The sequence below is a fragment of the Meleagris gallopavo genome, chromosome Z (assembly GCF_905368555.1).
Source record: "Meleagris gallopavo chromosome Z, MGAL_WU_HG_1.1, whole genome shotgun sequence".
NCBI lineage: Eukaryota > Metazoa > Chordata > Aves > Galliformes > Phasianidae > Meleagris > Meleagris gallopavo.
This window is the reverse complement of record NC_139435.1, coordinates 1,111,566-1,135,375: the sequence shown is the minus strand read 5'-3', so window position 1 is coordinate 1,135,375 and position 23,810 is coordinate 1,111,566. Positions and strand designations below refer to the sequence as shown.

The window sequence follows — 23,810 nt, the reverse complement described above, 5'->3', positions numbered from 1 at the left end:
CACTCCTGTTTATCATTCTGCTTCTGCTGAGAAAGGGAGCTCTGCATCTTCTCCAATTGCCAGTGAAGGAAGTGTGAGGAAATGTTCCAAGCAGAGTTCTCAATGTGAAGGACTCCTGTGCAACAGAGTGCAGCACTGCACATAACCATCATTACAGAAATTGCTTTGTTTGCAATTCTCACTACAGCTAAAGGAAAACAAAGCAATCTTTGGGTGGCTTTTTTTTTTTGCTGTGTGCCTTGTCTAAAACAAACACAATCTCAGCATTCTAATCCAATCTACAGAATGTCTTGCAGCAGTGACGCCTCTTTCATTTTGCCACAATCTGTGTCATTTTGCATCCACATCTCTTAACGAGTCTGAATAAAATACAGGGATTGATGTGAAAAAACACCTCGTCCTGCAACTCACCTGCGGGGTTTCCTGTGCTGTAAGTGCTGTGCTGAACTGTAATGCATTTCTCCATCCAATGTATTTTTCTGTAAGGTCTGGATGGTATACAAGTTTCGTCATACAGAAATAAACATACTGATCAGCTCTTCAGTATACTTGACATGGAAGCTCAGCGAAAAACGAGTTTATAAATTTTAATTTGCAAACTGAAATGCTGTGACTAAGAATCTCTGCAGTTAGTAACCAATTCCAGGCTTGGAGCTGATCGTGAATCGTCTCAGAGCCTCGCTGCAGTACCGCACTGTATCCGGAAGGTGGCGCAGTTCAGCACTGCCGGCGGTGGGGCGGGCACATGCAAATCTACCGCTGCGCTCAGCCAATCAGCTTCCACCGGGCGCGGAGGGGGGACAGATGGGAGCAAAGCGGTCTGGTCTCAGGGCTCGGTCTGGAGCGCAAATGGAGAAAGAGAGAAAAGACAGCATAGAGTCTACGGGGAAAGGCCGTCCAGAGCTATTGGTCCCGATACTACTTCCCGCTCTGACCTTGGAGAGGGCTCGAGATGCCAAGGTGGTAAGGGGCAAGGAGGAGGGTAGCAGGTATGTGATTGGCTTGGGTCTTGTACTTATGTTTAAGACCACGGAATGTGCGTTGTGGTGGAACACAAGAGCGCTGTTCCTTGTCACTCCGACTTTCCAGCCGGCTATCTCTATGGTAATAGATTCGCCAGGCGCTGGTACACGTGCACCTGTGTTCCCGGAAGTAGCGTCTGATTGTAGCGACCGCGTACGTCGCCGGTCAGTCCTCCAGAAAGTGAAACGCATGCGCTCGGTAACGCGGAAGTAGCGTCTTTCTGCAGGAACAGCTGCACGCTAGCAGCACGCTGAGCTCTCTTGAACAGGGCCTCCTTAGTTTACTACGCATGCGCACGGCAACGCGCAGGTGCCGCCGATCCTGTACGTGCAGTGCCGCATCGCAGTCAGCAGGGAGCAGCAGAGAGCCGCTGCGCATGTGCAGTGCTGACCTCCACTACGGTTTAGCAGCGTGCGCGATTCACGTGGAGGACCGACGGCCATAGAGCCTGCTGGAACCCGGAGCCTAGCGCAGGCCTGCAGGAAGTCGCTATGTTTACTTCCCGTTGCGGTGGGTCGCAGCTACGTGGCGGCGCGGTGCGCGTCGTGCGGACCCTTGAGTTACCTCTTTCGGAAGAGCTCCGGGCCCGCCAGCGATGTCCCGTTCTGCACCCAGTGAGCCTTCGGCCTTGTGCTTTTCTTCCCATGCTGATGCTGCAGCCGAGGCCCTATGAGCGGCAGGTAGGCTGCAGCACCCCTACTGCCCAGAAGGTCCTTCCAGTTAACTCCTCTCTGTATTCTTAAAACGCTTCTTGGTAAGTGCTTCTAAGAAAGACGAACGAATCAGTTTTAAACTTACAAGCTCAACCACACCACATAACCTCATCAGAAACGCTGACGTTGGATAGCATATTGCCCGCACTGCATGCTCCCATCACGTCTCCCTGCTCTTCTGTCCAAGCAAGTCTTCTTACTGACAACACCCACATCAGTTCCTTGCATCTCCTCTCTCTCCCCCTACGAACCCCAGGGTCCTTTATTGTCCCCACACTCTTCTGTGCATTTCCATGGGACATGACAGGCCACCCGACCCCATGTGCCCATCAGCTCCACAGTGTGCTGTAGAGCACTGCAGAGACCTCTCAGTGAACTCTTTAAGTGCACATAGGGAACTTTGCCAGGGAAATCATCTCCCTGTTAATCAGATCCCACCACTTCAATCCCCTCTCACATTTCAGGGCAGCAAATAGCCTTCTTAGATTTCCCAAGAAGTCTCCCAAGGGTCCCAGTGTACTTTAGGGCACCCTACAACAGTCCCCAGAACGCCAGGGGACCCTAACATGGACTCCAAGGCTCTCTGTTGTGACACAGAGGTCTCTCAGGGCCCTGCAGCAAGCTCTAGGAGAAGCTGTACACATCCCAGAGCTATTGAGTGTGGTCTCAGGTGCTGTAGCATATGTACGTTAGAAGTTACTACTGAATTCCAGGTAGTGAAGCAAGCTGATCCTTTACCTGTATGTGTCTGTATATATACGTGTGGGTATGTGTGTGTAGAACTACATCCATATACATGGTGCTACCAGCCATCCCCAGCAGCAGGGTTAATCAGTGCAGCAAGCATTTCACACCAGAGATAATCCACATTAAGGAGTCTGGAGTGTGCAGAGCAACACATGTGAGGCCCCTGCATGTCCAGATCCGCAGAGGGGCCTTTTTCTATCTCCTGTGAAGAAAGGTTGAGGGAGTTGGGCTTCTTTAACCTGGAGAATAGAAGGCTCGGGGGAGATCTCACTGCAGCATTCAGTACTGAAGGGAGCTTACAAGCAGGAGGGGGACTGACTTCTTATACAGTCTGATTGTGATAGGACAAGTGGGAATGGCTTTAAACTAGAAGAGGGGAGATTTAGCTGAGGTGTTAGGAAGACATTTTTTGCTCAGAGAGCGTCAAGAGCTGGCAAAGGCTGCCCATCGAGTCTGTGGATGCCCTCTCTCTGGAGACATCCAAGGACAGGTTGGATGGAGGCCTGGGCAGCCTGAGCTGATGGTTAGCAACAAACCCATGGCGGGGGGGTTGGAACGAGGTGATATTTAAGCTTCCCTCCCACCTAAGCCATTCTGTGATTCTGTGATTTTGTACAGAGGTTTGTTTTTGGCTGAAAGTGAGTAGCTGTTTATACCTTTCTGAGGTACATATGTAAACAGACTTAGGACATCAATTAGTGGCTTTGTCCTTCAGCATGGTTTCTTGCTTCTGCCCTGAAATACCGTATCAGAGATATCTCAGGTTCCCATGGAGATCTCCAGAGACTCATCCAGAATGCCCTGGAGACCACTGGCTAACGAGATACCCATTTCTACAGTAAATTTACTGGATTGTCTTTTTGGCTGTTCACTCCAAACTCACTACTACTGTGCAGCCAGGGATCGCAGCTTTTCCTCTGCAGAACAGCACCCAGGGCCCTTAATATCAGCCAAAACATTTAAGCCACTACTGAGAGATGCTCTAGAATGGGTGCTGCAAACAGAAGTCTTAACTACCTTTACTCTTTTTGTCTTTACTCAGTAGCACAGAAAGTTCAGTACTGCCTTGCAGCCAAATAGATATTTCTAGTTATATGCTATGTATTTTTTTCATCTTTTCTTTGCCATATGCACAAAAACTGCATACAGAACCTCTTTAAATAAAATGTTCTGCAGGTGAATTGCCATGGTTGGAGGGTTCAGTTAAGAACTAGAGGTCTCTATAGGTAAACCAAATTGTCAGTCATTAATCAGATTACAGGTGAAGCTATATTTCTTATGATGGGAAAAGTGAGCCTTCTGTTACTGACCATAATTACAAACGTGGAGTATATCTGCATCCCTTCTAGTGAAAACTGTAAGCAGTTACCACAATACATCAGTGAGAACGCCTGTGTTTTATGTTGCCAAGCACAGTGCTGCATTCCCCAGTGGTTTTTGTTCTCACAGCCATGAACTCTGGATGGGGAAGAGCTGATCAGTCTGCTCCAGTGGCATGGTTGTAGGTATGCATTATCCCCACTCAGATCTTCATATGTGCAAACAAATCACCCTTCACAACTTGGGTCACTCAGTGCACTTATGTTTTCCCTCTCTTTCTCCCTCTCTCCCTAAACTCTCCTTTCTTGTCCCTACACTTCCTAAGACCCTTCTGTTCATTCTCCCTTAAACAATTTGACTGAAATCAACAATATGGGTCAAACAGCTGCTCTTCAAGTTGCTAGATCTCAGGAGATTCTCCTACAATAAATCAGACTACTAAGATCACTGGATGATTCTACTTTTATAGCATTTTTCCTAAGCTTTGACTATGGTTCCCTGTTAGGTTCTGTGATAAAAACTTTGTCTCCATAAACTCAAAGCACGGATAGACATTACAGCAGGTGGAGAAAGCCCCATTTTATCTCAAAGTGATAAGTCCATGTGGCAGCTCAATCAGATAGCTTTTTGCTGCGTGTTTTCTTCATTAGTGTTGCTCTGCTTCCCTGATGCATATCTTTGAAAGCAATATGCATTGAGTATTTTCAAAGCAGGAACCATCATCTTATTGCTTGCTAGTTTCCACTGACTGCTGTTGCTGTCAGAAGAACAGTTGCTTTCACTCGCTGCCTCTAATAACCCCTCTATATTTCGTGTGCCGGTACATAATCTATAGACCTGGGTAGTATGCAAACCCTCCCCATCACAGTATTGCATTAATCGCTAGCTTTCTTCTCCTGCCCTCACTCAGCCTACGCAGTCCTGGATGACTATGCGACATTCAGCTGTATGTGACGTGAATTTCAGCCTGCATTCACCATAACCACCTTATTGTTGGTGATGGGGGGACGAGGCAGAATTCCAGTGTCTGCACGCTGCTGGCTCTGTGTGGAACAGCTGACCTGCTTACAAGATGCAAGTCTTTATATCCTAACCTAGCCTTATAAAGCATCTTTTCCTCTTCTTTCATCCACCTTTAGTTCCCACAGGCCTTCATTATGAAGATTTCAATTGATGGCTGCTAACATACACTTGAGTCCAAATATCTGTGCTATTCATAGCGAAGCACTCATTCAGCTAAATGCTTGGCAGTGTCAGTGCTCCTTTGATCAAACTGAATAAAAGACTTAACCAGGTGTTCGTCATAGCCCCAGGTCATCGGAAGGAATTCAACAGTGCAGGGATGACGTGCAGAAATAAAATCTCTCTGAAGTATGCAGCGTAGATGATGCCCAGGGTTCCAGCAAACAGGAGGAAAGATTTTGCCAAAGCAGGACTTTATCTGCTGTTAGAAGCCTTTCAAAGGTGTCCTGCTAAGTGGAAGGCAGAGAGAGGTACTTACGTCTGCCTAAGTAAGACTATTCTCATGCTGCAGGGAGCAGGGTGTGGGTTGCAGACAGACACATTACTTCATGGTGGAATTTCTCTTGTTCTTACGTGATGGGGCAAAAGTTTTCCACCTCTTCTCAGACTCCTCACTATGCCTGAGTAATGCACGACCTTACAGCCGCGTTTTTGCCAGAATAACAAGAGGTTCTGCTCTATGGATGCACATGCCTCTTGGTTCTCGTTGTGCTGTTCTACTGCTTTGCCACACACCCTCCCGGCTCTGTCAGCCTCCCACTTACGTGCCATTTTTTCCACCTTTCATCGCTGTGAAGCCCCTCTGCAGTGAACGATTCCCGCAGAGCTCTTACAAGTCTCACTGGAGCAACAGGGGGCGCTCTTGCACCGCAGTCTCTGCACGGCCGCATCAGTTTCGCGAACGGCGCCTGGAATCTATCAGCTCTGGCAATCATTTGTCACCGCGTGGTTAATTCTCCAGTTTGCAACTTATTGCCAATGCTAAGAATACTCCATGAAAACGGATAGCAAAGATGCGCTCCTCGGCTGTGTGAGTTTTCCTAAAGTTGCTTTATGCTGTCTCCAACTCAAGAACAGACGAGCAATTCATTCCATCAGTGGCTGAGACCCTTTCATCTCACCTCGTCCTTCTCTGCTTCTCTTTCTGCTTCCTCCTGCACATCAGAACTAGAAACAGGAGGGCACAGTATAAAGAATTTCATCAGGGGATTTGAAAGTAACCTATCGAAGCTTTTAGTCCATCTCAGTTCCTTCACATGCAGCATTGCTTTGCCCCACAATCCAAAGTTGCAAACACATGGCAGCTGCAAAGGAGCTGCCAAACGTGACACATCCGCGCAGTGGAGCACTGCCCGTTCTGCTGCCTCAAGGTGCTCGCTGTGGGCCAGCAAGGATAGAACCAGGCCAACCCTGCTGTCCTTCTTTCTTAGCGCAGCACGGGCTTCCCTGGAGAACCCCTTTGCCCATCCCAACAGCTCTGCCAGCCTTCTGCCCTTTGTACACCGTTCCCTCGCTTCTCTTCTTGCATCTGCTCTGCAGACACAGGTTCTGCTGTTTGTTTTTGCTGCATACCTGCTGAGGAATGAAATGGTATGTCACTTCAGTGTTTTTCAGTTGTGATTCCTGCTGATCATACCTACGCTTCCTTTCCTGTGCCTGTCTTATAGGCACCCATCAGAGGTTACATCTATGCACATCCTACATTGTCTTTAAGCTGCAGCAAATAAGGCTTGGGATCAGCACTCATACTAAGCCCACATTTTCACAGAGCCACTATCTGTAGCCATGCAGTTGTATTGCTGGGTTTGCTGATTTGCCATCTGCAATTATCTCATTTGGTGAACAAGCTCCTGAGCTGCTCTCTCCGTCTTGTACTCCCTGGACCAGAGGGAGAAGCCAAGCTCTTCGGTTGACTCCTACAATCATGGTATCCTACAGGAATACATGAACCTTGTAGAAAAGGCTCCCAACCCCTGCCTTTAGCACTGTATTTCACACAAACATGAAATATGGGAACTATTCTTGGAGCAGAGACAAAACAGCTCCCAGATGAAGAGTCGTATCTGCCTTCTCTGACTTTCTGCACAATGCCCTGCTTCAAAAGGCAGTAAGTGAATGGTCAGAATCATTTCTTATCCTTTCTCCTAGAAAGATATGGTGTGGTGATTTGAAATGTGCAAACTTCCTACAGATTAAAAGAGAATTGGACAAGCTATCTTGCTTCTTGAGCAAGTGCTTCGGTCACTGGACTAATGGAAACCCATGAGAGAATGCTGCTGGATGTTCAGAAACACACAAATTTGGCAGGATATATTACACTGAGAAAAAATACCTGGACTGGGGCCTTCATGTGACTCAGAGGAACATTTACTATCTGCACAATGACTGGACTGAAACTAGCTTTTCTTAAACCATCCCCACCATTCTGAGCTGACCTAGAAGAGGAACAGGAATTCATGGCATGTTCTTACTGCAAAATAAGCCAATGCCAGAGAACTAGTTTCACTTTGGACCTGCCACTAACACTGCACAACTCTTGAATCATGATAAATAGCAATTTATAAGAGATCTGGCACACCACAGAGCTGGCAATGGACAGTGCACACAAGACTGTATCAGAACTGGTTCCCCAAACTCTTTGCTGCCTTCTTCTTCAGGTTTTATACTTCAAACTGTACACTCTAATGCCACTCTGTGCAGCAAGCTGTGTATACTCTCCAAGGTTGTATTGCTTGCTCTGTCTCAGGCACTATGAACTGGAAAAGCATACATGCATAAAAACACCATGTATTAGGAGAGGGCTCTCATGCAGCCCAGCTGAAACCCAGAATTAAAAGTCAGATAACAGGGAAATATCTAAACCTGAGTGTTCCTGCCAGTGAACCAAAAACCTGCAGCAGGAATTACTCATATCTGTAAAAGTGAGGATTAAAGTATTGTCGTATTTTAAGCCTTGAAGGAGAGCTGTAATTAAAGCCAGACTGAAATTTTACACCAAATCCTAACTGAAGAAAAAAAATGTCTCCCTAAAGATGCTGTACTTCCCTTGTGTGCTTCACAGAGAAAGCCCAGTATTTTGGAAACATCACTAGTCCAAAAACCCAAAGACTTCTATTTGCTCAAGAATTCTCATACATTCCTTCCTGGGATAAAACAAACTGGTAATCCTCATCATTGGAGAAACAATGTTTATCAATACATAAACTGTTTATTTAAAAATAAAATAAGGACAAAATTTAAATCTACTACAGTTAATGGAAGCCCTCAGTAGCCTGAGATCCAGCTTCTCATAACCCAGAAGAGCAGAGACAACATTAGCATCGTCACACTTCTGCCCTTAGCCATGACCCCTTTGGCACAAGGCTGAAGGCAGAGGGAGGGCAGGCTGCACTGCAGCAATGCAGGGTACAGGCTGCTGGTGCAGATGCAGGACGACCACTGCACGCCACCTCCTGTATAAACCTCAGTGCATTTTGTGTACAGGAAATCGTTGCTGTGGAAATGCATTCTTTTGTTGTTGTTGTTGCTTTTTCCATGCTGCAACAGCAGTTTTCCATTACTTCTTTCTTTTTGTTACTCAGTTCTGCTCTGGGTGAAGTTTTCCCCATCTCTGTAAAATGTTAAGAGTCTGGTGGCTGGGAAGTATTGCACAGGTGTGGAGGAAGGGTAAAACGTGGTCATGCGTGGATGGAGTGGTTTCTTCCCGACGGTGTTAAGAACCCAGTTGTTCTTGCAAGTGAAAGGCTCCGTCTTGTTGGCCATCCATAAATAGGTCTCCATCCAGACGTACAGGATGAGACCCTGTGTTAGCAAAAGTAACCAAGCCATGAGGTCAGTACAGGACAATGGGAAAAACTGAACTCTGTTACGACTGACCGTCATGTTGATAAATGCAGCTTCATTGTTTTTTATAAACAAAATTAAACTTAATTTGCTTCACAGTGGCTAAGGTGCCGTTAATTCAAAACCCACCAAATTACTCACTGGACACAGTTAATAGTCAGCAGACCACATAGACCAGGCTTTGAAAGCATTTAATATTCACTGAAGTGCTGCTTGTATCCAATTATAACTCACTACTTGCCATCTTAACAATTTAAATCTGTCCACTCTTTAGAGAAGGGGGAAAAAAAGCACTAATCAAAGACATGAATGCACCTTTTGCTTTTGACAGCATTAAATTAAAACTAAATGGTAGATCTTGAATGAGTTATTCTGCAAGAATAAAGGCATTAATGAGGTAATTTCATTATAGAGGCTCATCCAAGCCTATGTGAAAACAAGGGAAGTAAATGGAGAGGAAAGCCACCGAGGAAATTAGGGTTCCTTCCACACTAATTAATGTTTTGGAGCATTTAGTATAGGCACCAAATTAACTGCTCCAAAGAACTCCATTGAAGAAAAAAAATACATTGTTGCCCTGCCATGTAATTAGAAGACAGTACAAGGAGAACACTTAATGAGTATAAAGCCAGCCTTTAACTTACTCTGCCCAGCTTCTGAAAACATGCCATTGTGGAGGCCTAAGTTTAAGGAAGCAACAGGCGTACAATATAGGATTGTTTAGGTCCTTCTGTTCGGTGAGCTGTAAACAGGTAGCCCTGAATGAGAGACTCTGGGACTCCTGGGAGGCCCGGCTTCCCAGCAAAAAAAGACTTAAATGCATCCAGAGGGAAGTAAAAAAGGTGAATAGGCCCAGCGCAGCTCGCCCAGTGAATGCTCACTGCTGTCTTAAAAGATTACATGATGTTGTGCCACCCCCTCTCATTGAGTTATCTTTACACTGCTTTTGTCTCCTCTAATTGGAGCTGATGAGGTGCTAATTGGTTGCTTTTTAAAAAAAGCACTGCTTAAGCACTGGCAAGCAGAGTAAGACAGCGTGAGTGGAGTTAATGAGGGCTTAGCACCCCACAGACCTCAAGCAGCCCCACCGCCATGTATAGGCAAGCCTTCCTGTCGGAATAAACGAGCACGTGAAGGGACAGGGCCGAATTTAGGTAAATGTCAACGAGAGGGTTGTGAGAAAAGGGGCAGCGCCAGGCACGGCAGAGCCCGGCTCATGGCAGGCACCCGATGGGCGCCTCTCTCCGGGAGACTTTGTTTTGTTTGGGGAGGGCTGACAGGTTTATGCTAAGAAAGAATACGAAGAATCTATCTGCTCTGTTGCTGACGTTGCCCAGCAGTAGCAATCCTGCAGGTTTACTGAACGCGATGCTGCAAACGCACACGGTGAGCACCATCTTCTGCCGTGTCTGAGCCTGCTTGTATGTCATCTACACAGACGTAGAAGGATCACAGAATGATCTTTCAGTATCCATCCGGCTGTGTTTTTTACATACATGTGATGCCTTTGGGGCTCGAGGAAGAAGTTGGCCCATCGCAGAACCGTCCGGGTTGGTAAAGACCTTCAAGCTCATCAAGTCCAACTATCAACCTGACATCAGACTGTCCCCCTTACTGCTATAGCCAGGCATCTCTTAGACCTCCCCTCAAGGAAGGGGGACTTCCCTGGGCAGCTCTAAGTATGTTTATCTTGAATAAAAATTCTGTCAAGTGTGTAAAACACTTATTTAACTGAAGTACAGCCGAGCTTCTGCACTGCTTGGTTCTCCCAGTTTTTGCCTGTCACAAAAATACATGAACCTAAATAACAAAAAAGGACTTTCATGCAGCACTTCAAATTCTGTACTTGCTGACTGTAAGATTTTAAACACAAGCAGTTGTCATAAAGTCACACAGTAAATAGAACAGATTCATAGAATGGCTGGGTCCATCCATAAGCTCCCCTCCAAGGACCCTAAAGGTCGTCCAGTTCCAACCCCTGCCATGGGCTGGTTGCCCCCACCAGGTCAGGCTGCACAGGGCCCCACTCAGCCTGGCCTTGAATATGACATTATTAAACATGATATCGTAATTAGACTGAATGTTAACTGATGTCTGCTATCCTGTATTAGGAAAAGACCTAAATACAATTTGCTTAGATTTCATTGGAGTGGAAGGAAGTCTTGTTTGGAAAAGAGAGTTAGATATGGCTAAGGTTTTATTATATTAAAAAGATTCATTTAGAAGGTAGATTTTGCATACCTCCGTGATCTGTGGATTGTTCTTTTTAGGCAGCACTTTCACTGCTGTGTGGTAAAACCCTACATTGAGATATGAACTCCAGCAGAGGATGTGATACTGACATTGCCAACTCCTCTCCCCCCTTTCACAGTCTCTAAACCCTTCAAAATCCCTCTGGGAAAAAAAAGGGGAAAAAAAAAAAGTGGTAGAAGTAATTAAAACTATAAAACATATGGTCAGTTCAGGAACACGATACATCCCTTATTAAAACAACTCAGATGGCCTACTTATGCTGAAGATAAAATAACAGTCAAGGTCTCCCCTTTCATCTTTTTTTTTTTTTTTTTGCCTGTATACATAACCATAGTTAGAAAAACCAATTAGTTTGCAAACAGACAGTTACTTGGTTCTGTGTTTATGCTGGGTAATTTGTACTCCTATTCACTTTCTAAATAGGATTCTGTTCACTCTTATGCATGGGCACTTGCTTTTCTTTCTGTTGTCATGAAAACCAGGGGTTTCTTAGAGGCTGGAAAGAAAGAAACTGGATGAAGTTAGGATTAATTCCTCTCACCATTTGTTCCCGGAGCTCTGCATCTATGGCAGCTCAGCAAAGCACAGCTCTTTGCTTTAGGAGGTCCAAAAAGATGCGGAGCTAAAAAATCTTTTGGTTCCCTTTAAGTTTAATTGAACAAATATCTTATCTTCCACCTGCCCCCGATTTACGCACTGAAAAATCTTCATGTGTTTTCCATGGTAGGTATAATTGTGCCTGCAGAGATCTGCACTCTCATCACGGTTACCTGCTGAGTTCTCACAGAATCCTTGCAGGAGGTAGTACCTTGGGTTTCCTTTGTTTCCCATGGGATTAATAGCTGCTGATTTACCCCTAGCCAGTGTGACTTGGGTTGTAAAATCACATGCTGTGCGTGCCAAGATGTAATCCTTAAACATATTCTGCCCTCTTTCCATTTCCTCCTCCAGTTCACTTTTTGCCTTACTGCTATTAGGCAAAGTGCTTCCCGGACCCCCTCCCTTCCTAATGAGCATGGCCACAAATTGGTGCACAACGTGGCCAATTTAAATAGAAATTATCTTCATTTTCGGAAGGTGATCCTATTCTTAAGAAGCAAAGACAAGCAGGCTGGGGTATTTCCCCAGCTCCTGGTGTTCCCAACCCTACAAGGTGATAGCTTGATTGCTCTGGATGCTGCTTCATCAGCCTTAGGGATACATACAGATGACAAATGCAGCCCTACTACACCAGAGGAGCAAGAAATGTAGAAGCCACTTACCTCAGCCTATAGGACGGCATATCTCACCTTTTGCTAATGAGAAGTCTAAAGTGCCTTGACCCACCCCCCCTTTCAGTGGATTTGGGTCTGGAAGCCTTATCTTTTCCTCTGGAAGTGGTGAGCAAAGTGCACGTCAGTGGCTGCAAAGTGCACGTAGCAGATGTCACATGGTAAAAATCACATTTCTCATTAATGTTGCACCTGCTAATGCAGAAGTATCTTTCTGTTTCTGCTGAAACTTGTTGCTTGGGGTACTTTCAGGTCAGATCATGCGTGAATCCAAACTAGTGTCTCCTGGCTCCAACTGATGATAAATCTCTTATCTCTGACCTCCAAAGGGATTTCTCAGCTGTCCCTTCATATTCCCAATACAATGGAACAGCACCTGCTCTAGAAAAAAAAAACACTTTCCCACAGCCACTGCCATCAGTAATGCCTGCAGGGAATGCCAGCAGCAGAGGAGAGCTGGGTGAGTGAAAGGAAAGCTCTGGAACCCTCCTGCAGTGACCCAGTGCTGTAACAGTGGGCTTGCTGCTGCTGGGAACCGAAACATCCTCGGTCCTGGATCCCATCTGTCAGTCCAGTGATCAGGATGCTGTCAGCATGTCTTAGAGTATGAGCATATGTTTTCCTCTGAACTCTTGAGTGTTGCTTCTGCTTCAGGCAGTAGTCTTAGTGAAACTAAACTGAGCAGAGCTTTTGTCTGACAAGTTATCCCTTTGGGTACCAACATTGCTGACATTCCATACAGGAATTCCTTCCTGCTTGCACATAAGAGCAAAAGCGTGCAGTGCACATTCTAATGCTGAAAGTGATTTAGGGACTGATCATTTTTTAAATTATCCTATCCATTACAATTAACAGCTATATTGCATTAGAGAAACAATGAAGTAACTAAAAACATGCCCAGCTGCTGAAGGAAGGTCAGTTGTCAGGAGGCAGACAAATACAATGGAGAAGGCAGAGAGGCTAAGCAACATAAATGAGATAACAGAAACGTAGCAGAGGTGAGATAAATAGTTGGGCTGGACACCTGACAGGTGAAAAGGGCTCACTAAGTGGAAGAGAAACAGCAATGAGAGCAGTGGGTGATTCCTGTTGTGCTGTGATGAGGATCACACCAGCTCCAGTTGCCAGAAGTCCAAAGCTGGGGATGCCTCTGTGTTTTTCATGATTAATTTCAGGTCATTTGCTTTTGAAAATTCTAAATTTGATGACTTCTAGTGCTCAAAGCAGTTCAGATGTTTCCAAATCAGTTCTGCTCAGTATTTAAAATGCTCAGTGGAATCAAGGAAGAGCTGACTGAATGTTGCTACTTTGCAATTCTAAAACTGAATAGAGCACAAAGGGAGGAGAGTATAACTGGGGTTGAACTGCAGTGCCACTCCACTTGCCTTCTGGTGACCAAAAAAGGATTCTTGTGTGGTGAGATGCACCCACCAGTTTCCAGCAGATGTTTATGAAAGCTAAAATTATAATTAATTACCACCGTGGGATTTCTGCAGCTTTAGGCCACACTTAGGTTAAGTCATTTGACTTTTGAAACATGCTAAGCCCTCGGCACTTCATTAATTCTTGTGTCTGTGGATTTAGCCACCCAATTTATGCATCTTTTTTGAAATATAGCCTCTTCTACTAAGCAGGTCATAGTTGATGACTAATTATTATTTCTAAGGTTTAGTCTTGCTCTGGGAATAGTAATTTGCAAATGATGTCTCCTCCTTTATTTATTTATTTATTTATTTTCTAAATCTGGGATAGCATCCCTGAACTGGTGTCTGAGAAAGATGTGCTTTGCCTTTATCTCATCTCTGTACCTTTGTTAACTAGCCTCCTGTTTACTGTGAGAATTTGAGTAAACAGGAACCTAAATGTTTCTGAACAGTGTAAAGTATTTGCTTAGTTTTTTGGAATTTTTTTTTTCTGTGTCATTAACAATATTTTCTCAACAGAAGTGCTGAAAAATCCTGCAATCATTTTGGAAGTCAAGGGCTTGCTGAAGAGTATCTGATACCCACTGTGGAAGCTACAAAGCCTCATCATAACCTTATCTGCGTGTTTCCCACCTCTTAAACAGAAATATCTAAATTAACCCCAGGCTTCGTTTGTTACCCTTGGTAAAGTTTTGGCTGGTACATTGTTGGATCAGGTGCTGAACTGCGAATCAGGTTAGGCTAAATGCTTTCTTGAAGTCTCAGTGTTTCAGTGGGGCTGGGATTCTGAGACTGCCTAAAACCACCAATATGAATAAGAAGATAAGTACCAACATTACTTTGCAGCCTGAGCTGTGTTCAGTCAGGCAGGATATTTTTATTTGTTTCACACCAAGAAAAAATACTACCAGTGAACCTCCAAGTGGTTTTTGGCACATCTGAAAGCTTTCTGTGGGCTCACTCAGCAGTCACGTGTAATAGGGCAGTATGCATCACAGCACTGTGTGGGAGACGTGCAGCTAAGAGCAACACCACAGAATCCTTTCTGGAATAAAATGGCCTCACCATAATGTTTGAACCAGGATACACTATTCCAGGGGCTTTGATGTTAGTCCAGGCCAGGAGATTCAAAAACATAATGTGAATGTTGGGTTTTCCAGATGAACTTTATTATAGTTCATTAAGTATTTTATAGTTACTTTTTACTTTCGTAAGAATAAAAGAATACTTTTTTATTCTTCACAATTAAAATAACCAGAGAAAGAACCTTCTTTGTTCTTCTTTGTCCCTAGTCAGTCTGTAAGGCATTTTCACATGCAAACAAAGTATCACAACACTGCTCAAGTCCTTTAAACTTCATGAAAAATAAGTAAGACAGTATTGTGATTCTTTTAGTTGGAACTGTGAAATTTGAAGAATAAAGCAAAGCAAGGCTTATCACAGGAAGCAGGCAGAAATGAAGGGATTCTGAGAGTGACCTATCCTGCTCAGGGCATGGAGGCTGCTCCCAAAATTGTTCGTGCAGGTACTACAGCCTTGTCAACATTCTCTTTATGTGCTCAGCAGTTGCAACAAATACAACATTCCCTGTAATGTTTTGCATGAATTCTATCTGCAATTATTTAAACCCAGTGCTTTTTTTAAAGACCTTTACCCTTTTTAACAATTACCTCCAGCACAACTGGCTTTTTATGGCAGGTTCTACAGTATATATCAGAGAGAATAGAGTGTGCAAATTCCCCCCTGCCTGTAGCGGTGGTCTGATGCAGAACAGCATGCCTCTGTGCAAAGGGAAGGTGAAATCAAACATCATTTCTACATCCACAGTGAATGAGCATTTCCAAAATGCATGCTATAAAGTTAGGTGTACTTGCATTCAAGATGCAAGGATGCCCCAACTGTTAAAATACATCGTATGACAATGTCACCTGATTGCAGAGGGCACTTGTTTGTTCTAAAGAAAGCTTTGGAAAACACCGTGGTTGTTTCTCTTAGAGATCATAAGAAATCAATAGGGTACAAATGAACTGAGAAGGCATTTCATGTCTAACAGGCCACTCCTATTTAGGTTGGATATTAGGAAAATGTTCTTCTCAGAAAGAGCGGTGAGGTTGGAGCAGGCTGCCTGGGGAAGCAGTGGGAGCAGCATCCATGGAGTGTTCAAGAAGGGGGGTTGTGTGGCTCTGAAGGACGTGGTACACAGTGATCACAGGCACGGGCCTGCTATTCTAATAGAAATAAAAGAAGGTGAGAAGATAGAGGTCTGAAGTTAGAGGGCTTAGTTTTAAACCATAAATCTGATGATTTCTCCGGAGGGAAAAGAAAAGCATTGCTTTCCGTTCATAGCTCCCAAGTGAAAGTGTCCAGCCAAGTAGCTGGGATCTCCTGGCCCTGCCGGTGACGTTAACTCTGCATGCTTGCTGTGTGAGGAGAGCTCCCTGAGCGCAGTGTTACACCTGAGCACGGTGTGCAGCCCGGGCTGCCTGGCTGGCATCGCTGCGGCCCAGCAGGGCCCACGGATGTGTGCGTTAGCAGCCACAGTTACACGGACGCTGGCAGCCTCACAGTGAGAGCGCAGCAAAATCCCTCGATGACGACTGAAGCAATTTCGGCTTTAAAAAAACGCAGGCTTTGCCAAGCGTCATTGTTTTGGACTTCTCTTGACCTCGCTCGGCAGAAGGCTCCCGCTGGCTGCTGCTTTCTGCCCGGCATCCCAGTGATGACCAGTTCTGCAGGCGTTTGCTCCTCGCACCGATTCGCGGGGTGGAAGCTCTGCCTGCCCTCCCACCCCAGCTCCAGCAGCCCTCTGCTCGGGTTGCCCTGGAGACAAAGCTTCCTGTGCGTAATCCAAGCTTATCCAGCTCCTTATCCTACATGTGACCCTTAATTACTTGCTAAATTAGAATGGTTTTCTGAAAATCACAAGGGGAGGTTAATATGTTCTTCCAGAGCTGGTCAAGCTAAGATGACACTAAATTCACAGGGAATTCAAATTACATGATCCCTGAAGGCGTCTCTTTCAGAAGGAAGATGAACTTTCCCAATAGGAGGCAGTGTGCCATGATAATGCTTCTGTCACTCACTTTCCTTGTCCTGCTTGTCTAGCTACAGCTTAATCTGGTATGAACAATGTAGTAAGTAAATATCAGGTTGATTAATTATGGTGCAAGATTCAGTAACTGCTTGTCTTCTATAATTAACACGGTCATCGAAATTAAGTAACACGCTTCATCCGTGGATTCCTGAACTAAAAGAAATAACACAGGAGAATCCCCAAGGCTGTCACAGGGGAAGTGAGGGAACAACAAAAGAGGGTCAAAATATTAATTATCTCTTTAAGATGACTGTACATTTTAAGATATTCTTCATACAAAAAGTGACTTTAGTACTTCTGCATGTCCTCACAGAGACAACACAAAGTTGGTCTGTAAAAATATTGCTTCTGTTTTCTGACAGCACACCTTTCTTTCACCAGTGGGATAAATGGAAGTTGCAAGAAAAGGCACACATCATGCAGATAAGCTCACCTACCTTCCTGCTCTGAATTTCTCAGTACAAGACAGCATTTTTCAGAATTTTGTCACTAGCACGATAAGCAGTGTTTTCCTCATTACTTTTTAGAAAGGCAGCACCATGACTTCATTATATATTTTTTTCATTTTCTTTCTTTTCTGTGTTTGAATCCACGTATTATTTGCAGGATTGTACTGAAGGAAGTTCTAACAATTAAGGAGTGATTTTTGTTTCCTTAGCAGGAAGGAACTCTGTGAGCTCGGCACTGAGCTCATGTAGTCAGAACAGCTTGAAGGGATAGCTTGCTTTCCCAGCATTTTGAGCACTTCTCCCAAAAGTTCTGGTTTTCACAGAAGTACAGAATTTCAAGATGCTTTCTAAAATAAAAAAGAGATATTAAGTATGTACTTCACACACACACTGTAAAAAAGAAAGCGTTTTCTTAAGAAATCCATGCTTCCCTTCTTTTAGTTTCTGCATTCAAACTATGAGGATGGAAAACAAGGTTGCTGACTGTATGGGGCTGCTGAATCATGGCCTGAACCTCTGTTTGATCACCTGAGACGAGCAGTGAGTCAGCCACAGGAGCACAGGTGAAGGCAAATCACCTGTGCTGCAGAAAGGGATGGAGCCTGGCTGCACCTCTCCTAGACCCTCTTAAGAGCTGACTGCCAGTGGGGAAGGATCTCTTCTGGAGATCTGCTCCACCAGAATCTGTTTTGTGAGCCCAGGATAGGGTGAGTGTCTTTCTTTTCCTACTCCAATATAATAATTACATCAGCCAAGCTCCTGAATATACTGTACCATCTGTATATTCGTTGATTGTACGCTGACATTCAGTGATTTCCCTCTGCCTTCAAGTTCCCCATACAACATTAGGGAAAAGCCAGGGACCTTCTTGGTACCACTGCCTTCCTTGGAGAAGGGTTCAGAAGTGTGAGCCAGACTTTCACACTGATTACAGGAACCTCATGGCCACCATAGGAAAAGAGGCTAAATACATAAATAAATGAATGGAAAGCACAGGGTCTGGTGACACGGATTCCCCTGGGGACAAAGGAAAGACAATTACTGTTCTCTCTCAGTCCAGTGAGAACATGTAAAAGAACCAGCAAAGTGTCACATCCTCTGCTATCCCCTTGTGTAGACTGGACCAGGAAAGTGTAAAAAGGAAGAATATGCTACATACAAATAATCTTTTTAAGTGCTAGGCTACAATGCTGCAGCAAGCTGTGACTGGTTTCTCTCACAGAAAAACCAACAGGGGAATGAAGGTATCTGAATAAGAGAGCCCTTCTTAAATACTGATCCTCTTGTACTGTAGGATTGACATCACTACCAGGAATTAAGATAATTAATTTGAAGAGGGGGAAAAAAAAACACTTGAAATCGTGTCCGGCTGCTCTTAAGATACCTGCATTCTTTGTTTATTTCTTTGCTTTATATCCTTTTGATTCTCTAGCTTAGAAAAACAACAGAAAGTAGTCATACCATAATGCCTTGTAGCCTATGGCATATTCCATTTCAGGATCCTAACAAAAGGTCAGTAGGCGTATAAGAATAGTTTCAGTGTAAGTTTAGTTCAGTCTGGAAGAGCTTTTCAGTTCCCTATGGCAAAGTGGAGCAAATTAGTTTGAAAAAGAAAGAGTAACAAAACAAAGAGTGCTTGAGGGACCTAGGAAGGCAGACAGCAAGATCCTTCAGTTAGCCAGTCTGGCAATTAACTCATCACAAAAAGAGACTTCTGCGGGTTTCCTGGCGACTAACAGACCCTGCCAGTGGGGTCTCTTATTCTGCAGGGTATGGCAGGTAAGCTCTGGGCATTTCATGGGGCATTACATGCTTTCTCCGGGCCTTCTGTGATCACTACTGCCTCAGCAGGGAGCAGCAAGGGCTGCGTGCTGGCACGTCAGCTGCTCCAGTTTGTAGCCCAGCATATAATTCCAAATGTAGCTTTGTCAGCAGTTTGCACTAAGAAACTTCTCTGAAACTGGAGTACACACTCCTTCTGGTCAGCTCCTCTAGTACCATTATAACCTTTCCAAGTACCAGAGCAGGCTTGCCCAGAGGGCTGGAACTTTTGCTTTGTTTCAAGGCTGAAACAGACCACAGACCATGGAATATTTCTGTTTTCTAAAACATGCAACTAGGGTCACTGCTTTCTTTTACTGCTTTTTTTGAGTCAACAACAACTAATAGTAATAATAGAAAAAAAAATCAACAGATCTTACTGGAAGCACGTGCACAGTATTTTTTTATGTGGCTACTAAGTATTGATGCCAGAAGGTTGCTGGAAATTAAATGTGTTAGTGTCGTAATTAATGCTAATAATCGCATTTTGACAGTTTTTAGTCTGAAGAACTCTTTTCCTCTGGTGTTTAAGGAGTCTGCTAGTGATCTAACTTATGCATAAGGAAGGATGTGCAAGCCACAGATTGCAAGAGCACTACCCTGCTTAGACTAGGGAGAGAATAAAGATTGTTATTATTTAGATGTTAGAGAGAAAGAATCATCTCCTCTGACATGCTAGTGATGCTCTTCTGTTAGGGTGCTGTTGGACACCTTAGCTTCAAGGGAGCTGTTGCTGTTCTACAACCAATTTGTTGTCCACCAGGACCTGAAGTCATTGACAGCAGGGCTGCCTTCCACCTGGTTGCTCCCCAGCCTCTCCTGGTGTGTGTGTTCCACCCCAGATGAAGGACTTTGCATTTCCCTTTGTTGAACTTTAGGAAATTCTGATGGCCCATTCCCGCAGCCTGCCCAGGTCTCTCTAGAAACAGACTTACAGTTAGAAGCCAGGCCTAAGAAGCTGACAGACTTTCTTCTTCTAGATAGAATAGGGCCAAGAAAGTTGATGGAAGTGTGTATGGGGTAAGTAGAGAAAAACTGATTGTTCATGACACTCCTTATTCTGAACACTTAAAGCCTTAGTTTTGTGCTGTTCTAAGTGCTGTTCTAAGCACTGCTTTTTGATTATGTAATGCTTAGGGAGTTGTTTCTGTTTTTGGACTGGGTAGAAAAAAACTTTACACTGTTTGAAAAGCCAGAAAGTGCCACGAGAGCAATGCTCATATAAAAATGCGGTCTGTGATTTTCTTTTTTTTTCTAGAAAATTGTAAATAACCGTAGCAATATCTGTTCTGCTTTTGCACAGCTATGCATAAAAAGCTCACTGGGACCACTCACATCATTTTCAGTCATTACCATAGCCAGTGGCAGAGAGAACTGAAACGTGCATGCTTTGTAACGTCTTCAAATGTAGGCATCTGTAAACTGAGATTCCCTTTTGGAAAGCTGGTACATGATTAAAATATGGTTGTTGGAATGTCTCTGACTTCTTTAAAGTAATCTAAAGGCTCATATAATGGATTAAAAAGATTCCTTTTGTGTTTGAACAAATACAGATGATGTTGAGAAGCATTTTCCTGACTGCTCTAGTGCAATAAGCAAGAGAGAAACAGGTAATGGTGCTGAAAGAGGGTGAAGAGAGGAAGATCAGCTACCAAGCCATATGATGTGAATGTCAGATTAAATGAAGGCACACGTGATAGAGACGTCTACCACACACCTTGCCTTCTCTATCATTTATATGAGGAAAATGGTACTTTTAAGGTACACTTTGATGTCTTTTAGTATCCATTTAAGAAAAACTTGGGGGTCTGAGAAGAACTTCTGGGTCCCGGTAGACAAGAAGCTGAACATGAGCCAGCAGTTTGCGCTTCCAGCACGGAAGGCCAACTGTGTTCTGTGCTGCATTAAAAATGGGGTGGCCAGCACGGAGAGGGAGGTGATCGTCCCCCTCTACTCGGCTTTTGTGAGGCCCCATCTGCAGCACTGTGTCCAGGCCTGGGGCCCCCAGCACAGGAAGGACGTGGAGCTCTTGGAGTGGATCCAGAGGAGGGCACTGAGATATCAGAGGGCTGGAGCAGCTCTCCTATGAGGAAAGGGCTTGTTTAGCTTGGAGAAGAGAAGGCTCCAGGGAGACCTCATGTGGCCTTCCAGTACTTGAAGGGAGCGTATAAACAGGAGGGGGAATGGCTGTTTGTGAGGGTGGATAGTGATAGGACAAGGGGGAATGGTCCTAAACTGAGATGGGAGGTTTGGGTTGGATATTCGGAGGAAGTTTTTCACACAGAAGGTGGTGAGGCACTGGAACAGGTTGTCCAAGGAGGTTGTGGATGCCCCATCCCTGCAGGCATTCAAGGCCAGGCTGGATGTGGCTCTGGGCAGCCTGGTTTGGTGATTGGCGACCCTGCACATAGCAGGGGTTGGAACTAGATGAGCACTGTAGTCTTTTTCAACCCAGGCCATTCTATGATTCTATGATATGAAAAGACACTTGCTCACTTCATTATGTCTGTGATTCTGTGACAAACACATTCTGGTTGTGTCCTCAACTAAATTACTGCTTACTAAATTACTTTGCCATGTATGTGCAATTCTGAAGTGTAAGAAAACTTGCAAAGTTTACTGACAGTTCTTGCTGTCACATGTATCAGTGAGAGTCCTTTGTGCCGGTATACACTATGCATAGCACTATGCTTTCTGTAGAAAAACTTAGATGTCAACACTTTTGCAGAGCTGTTACAATGATAAATAAGCTCATGTTAACATTCTGCGAAGCACAATGTGCATTTGTAGAACTAAAGAACTTCAGCAATAAGGATGTTTTCTGGGATAGAAGTTATAACTGAGACCACAGTGATCTCAACAGTAGATTTTGCAACCAGCATGGCTTTTCATGAAGACTTTTCCAGCAGTTTGCTCTGATGGGGCCCTCCCAGAATAGCAATATTGGTATACACATGTTCACATGAAAGGATCCAAACCTTAAGGCATTAACCAAACCTCCCTGGTGCTGCAGCACTGATTTCACAGTGTAAAAGCAAAGGCCACAAAGGGAAGCTATCAAGAAAATGGGTCATTCACTATTCTTTTGAATAAAATGTTTTGAAATTTGATGCCCCTGAAGTTTATGCCACTTGGTCAACATATATCTAAAGTATACATTTATGTGTATGTATCTGCAAACTTGTGTGCCTACACATGTATGTGCATAGTTTGATTATTTCATTTTCTTCAACCAAGGGAAAAGAGAAGCTGAACTGTGGCAGTTAATGCAGTGTAGAGGAACTTTCAGAACAGCGTGATTATACAAATGAAGTGGAGTTTTCCTTTTTGACAGTGTGGTAATTAAGAAATACCCATATGGTGATCTGGGAAATCCTATTCCCTGACTACAGATTGCTGTGAAGCAGTCTGGAGTTTCACATGTTCTGCAACAATTATGAAATAACTATGAATTACTATATAAAACAAAGGGGCATAATCAGTCAAACACACAAGTTGACTGCAGTGATGGTATATGCAAAAGCAGCTGCATAATGTTCTCTTTTAGCCACCAGTACTTGAGCACAAGTCTTAAGAGGAGCAGCTGAGGGAGCTGGGATTATTTAGTCTGGAGAAGACGAGGCTCAGGGGAGACCTCATTGCACTCTTCAACTTCCTGAAGGGAGGCTGTGACGAGGAGGGGTTTGGCCTCTTCTCCCAGGCAACAAACAGGACCCGAGGAAATGGCCACAAGTTGTACCAGAGGAGGTTTAGGTTAGACATAAGGAAGAACTTTTTCTCCCAGAGAGTGGTCAGGCACTGGAATGGCTGCCCATGGAGTCACCATCCCTGGCAGTGTTCAAGAGGTGTCTGGAGGAGCTACGAGATGTGGTTTAGTGCTTGTGGTAGCAATGGTGATGGGAAGGCGGTTGGACTAGATGATCTTGCAGGTCGTTTCCAACCTTGCAATTCTATGATTCTGTGAAAAAAACTTAATGTAATATCATGAAGTTCTGCAGTCCTGTATTTGTTGTCTTTAAGTTGTGAATTGTTCCACACTTGTGCCTTTAAGCTCTGGAATTCAGATATGCCTATGTGTGGGCGTAATAAAGAGATTTGTTTCAAGGCTGGTGCTTTTGGCCTTTTGTCCTTTCAGTGTGGCTTGGTTATTTTACTGCCAGGCACAAGGTATGTACAGGGCAGGGCTTCATGCTGCTCTATTCACATCTCTGACACTTATGACGTTTTACCCCCCTGAAATAATTGTTGCACATTCTATGCCAGAATGTTCTAGATTCTATCAGCAGGATGCTCCATCCCTGGAGACCTTCAAGGCCAGGCTGGATCAGGCCCTGGGCAACCTGATGGAGCTGTGGTGTCCCTGTGCACTGCAGGGGAGATGGACTAGATGGCCTCAGAGGCCCCTTCCAACTCAAAGAGTCGATAATTCTATGAATCCCCTTCTAGATCTTTATGGAGCTGAGTTCTGTTGAGGAAGAAAGACCCAATTCCCTTCATATCCCCTATTCCCTTCATTTCCCCTATTCCCATAAGATTCCCCTTAATTCCCCAATTCCCTTAAAACATCAGTAGCCAGGACACAGCCTGATGCTACTGAGGAATATTATATAACCGCTGTTATTATTATAGCACTTCCTTCTCAGCTTATCAAGAACACTTATCAAGAACACAAAAGATATTTAAATTCCTCCAACGTTCATCTCAGAAACACTTCTCTATCACACATCAACCCAGCAGCGTTTACGCCTCGCCTAATGAAGAATGCACCTTTCCCAGCTAACACGGGCAGCTCTAACCCCATCCATCCCCAAAGAAGAAATGCTGAAGGT

At 44.4% G+C, this 23,810-nt stretch overlaps 1 long non-coding RNA gene across 1 annotated transcript; it reads right to left on the bottom strand.

Moving 5' to 3' along the window:
• Positions 1–8,014: 8,014 nt before the first annotated feature.
• Positions 8,015–12,345, bottom strand: LOC146542099 (uncharacterized). The gene is made up of 2 exons (XR_014880496.1): positions 12,185–12,345; positions 8,015–8,627 (listed from the first exon to the last, which is right to left on the bottom strand). It is a non-coding gene; the product is annotated as an uncharacterized LOC146542099 (long non-coding RNA).
• Positions 12,346–23,810: the final 11,465 nt, after the last annotated feature.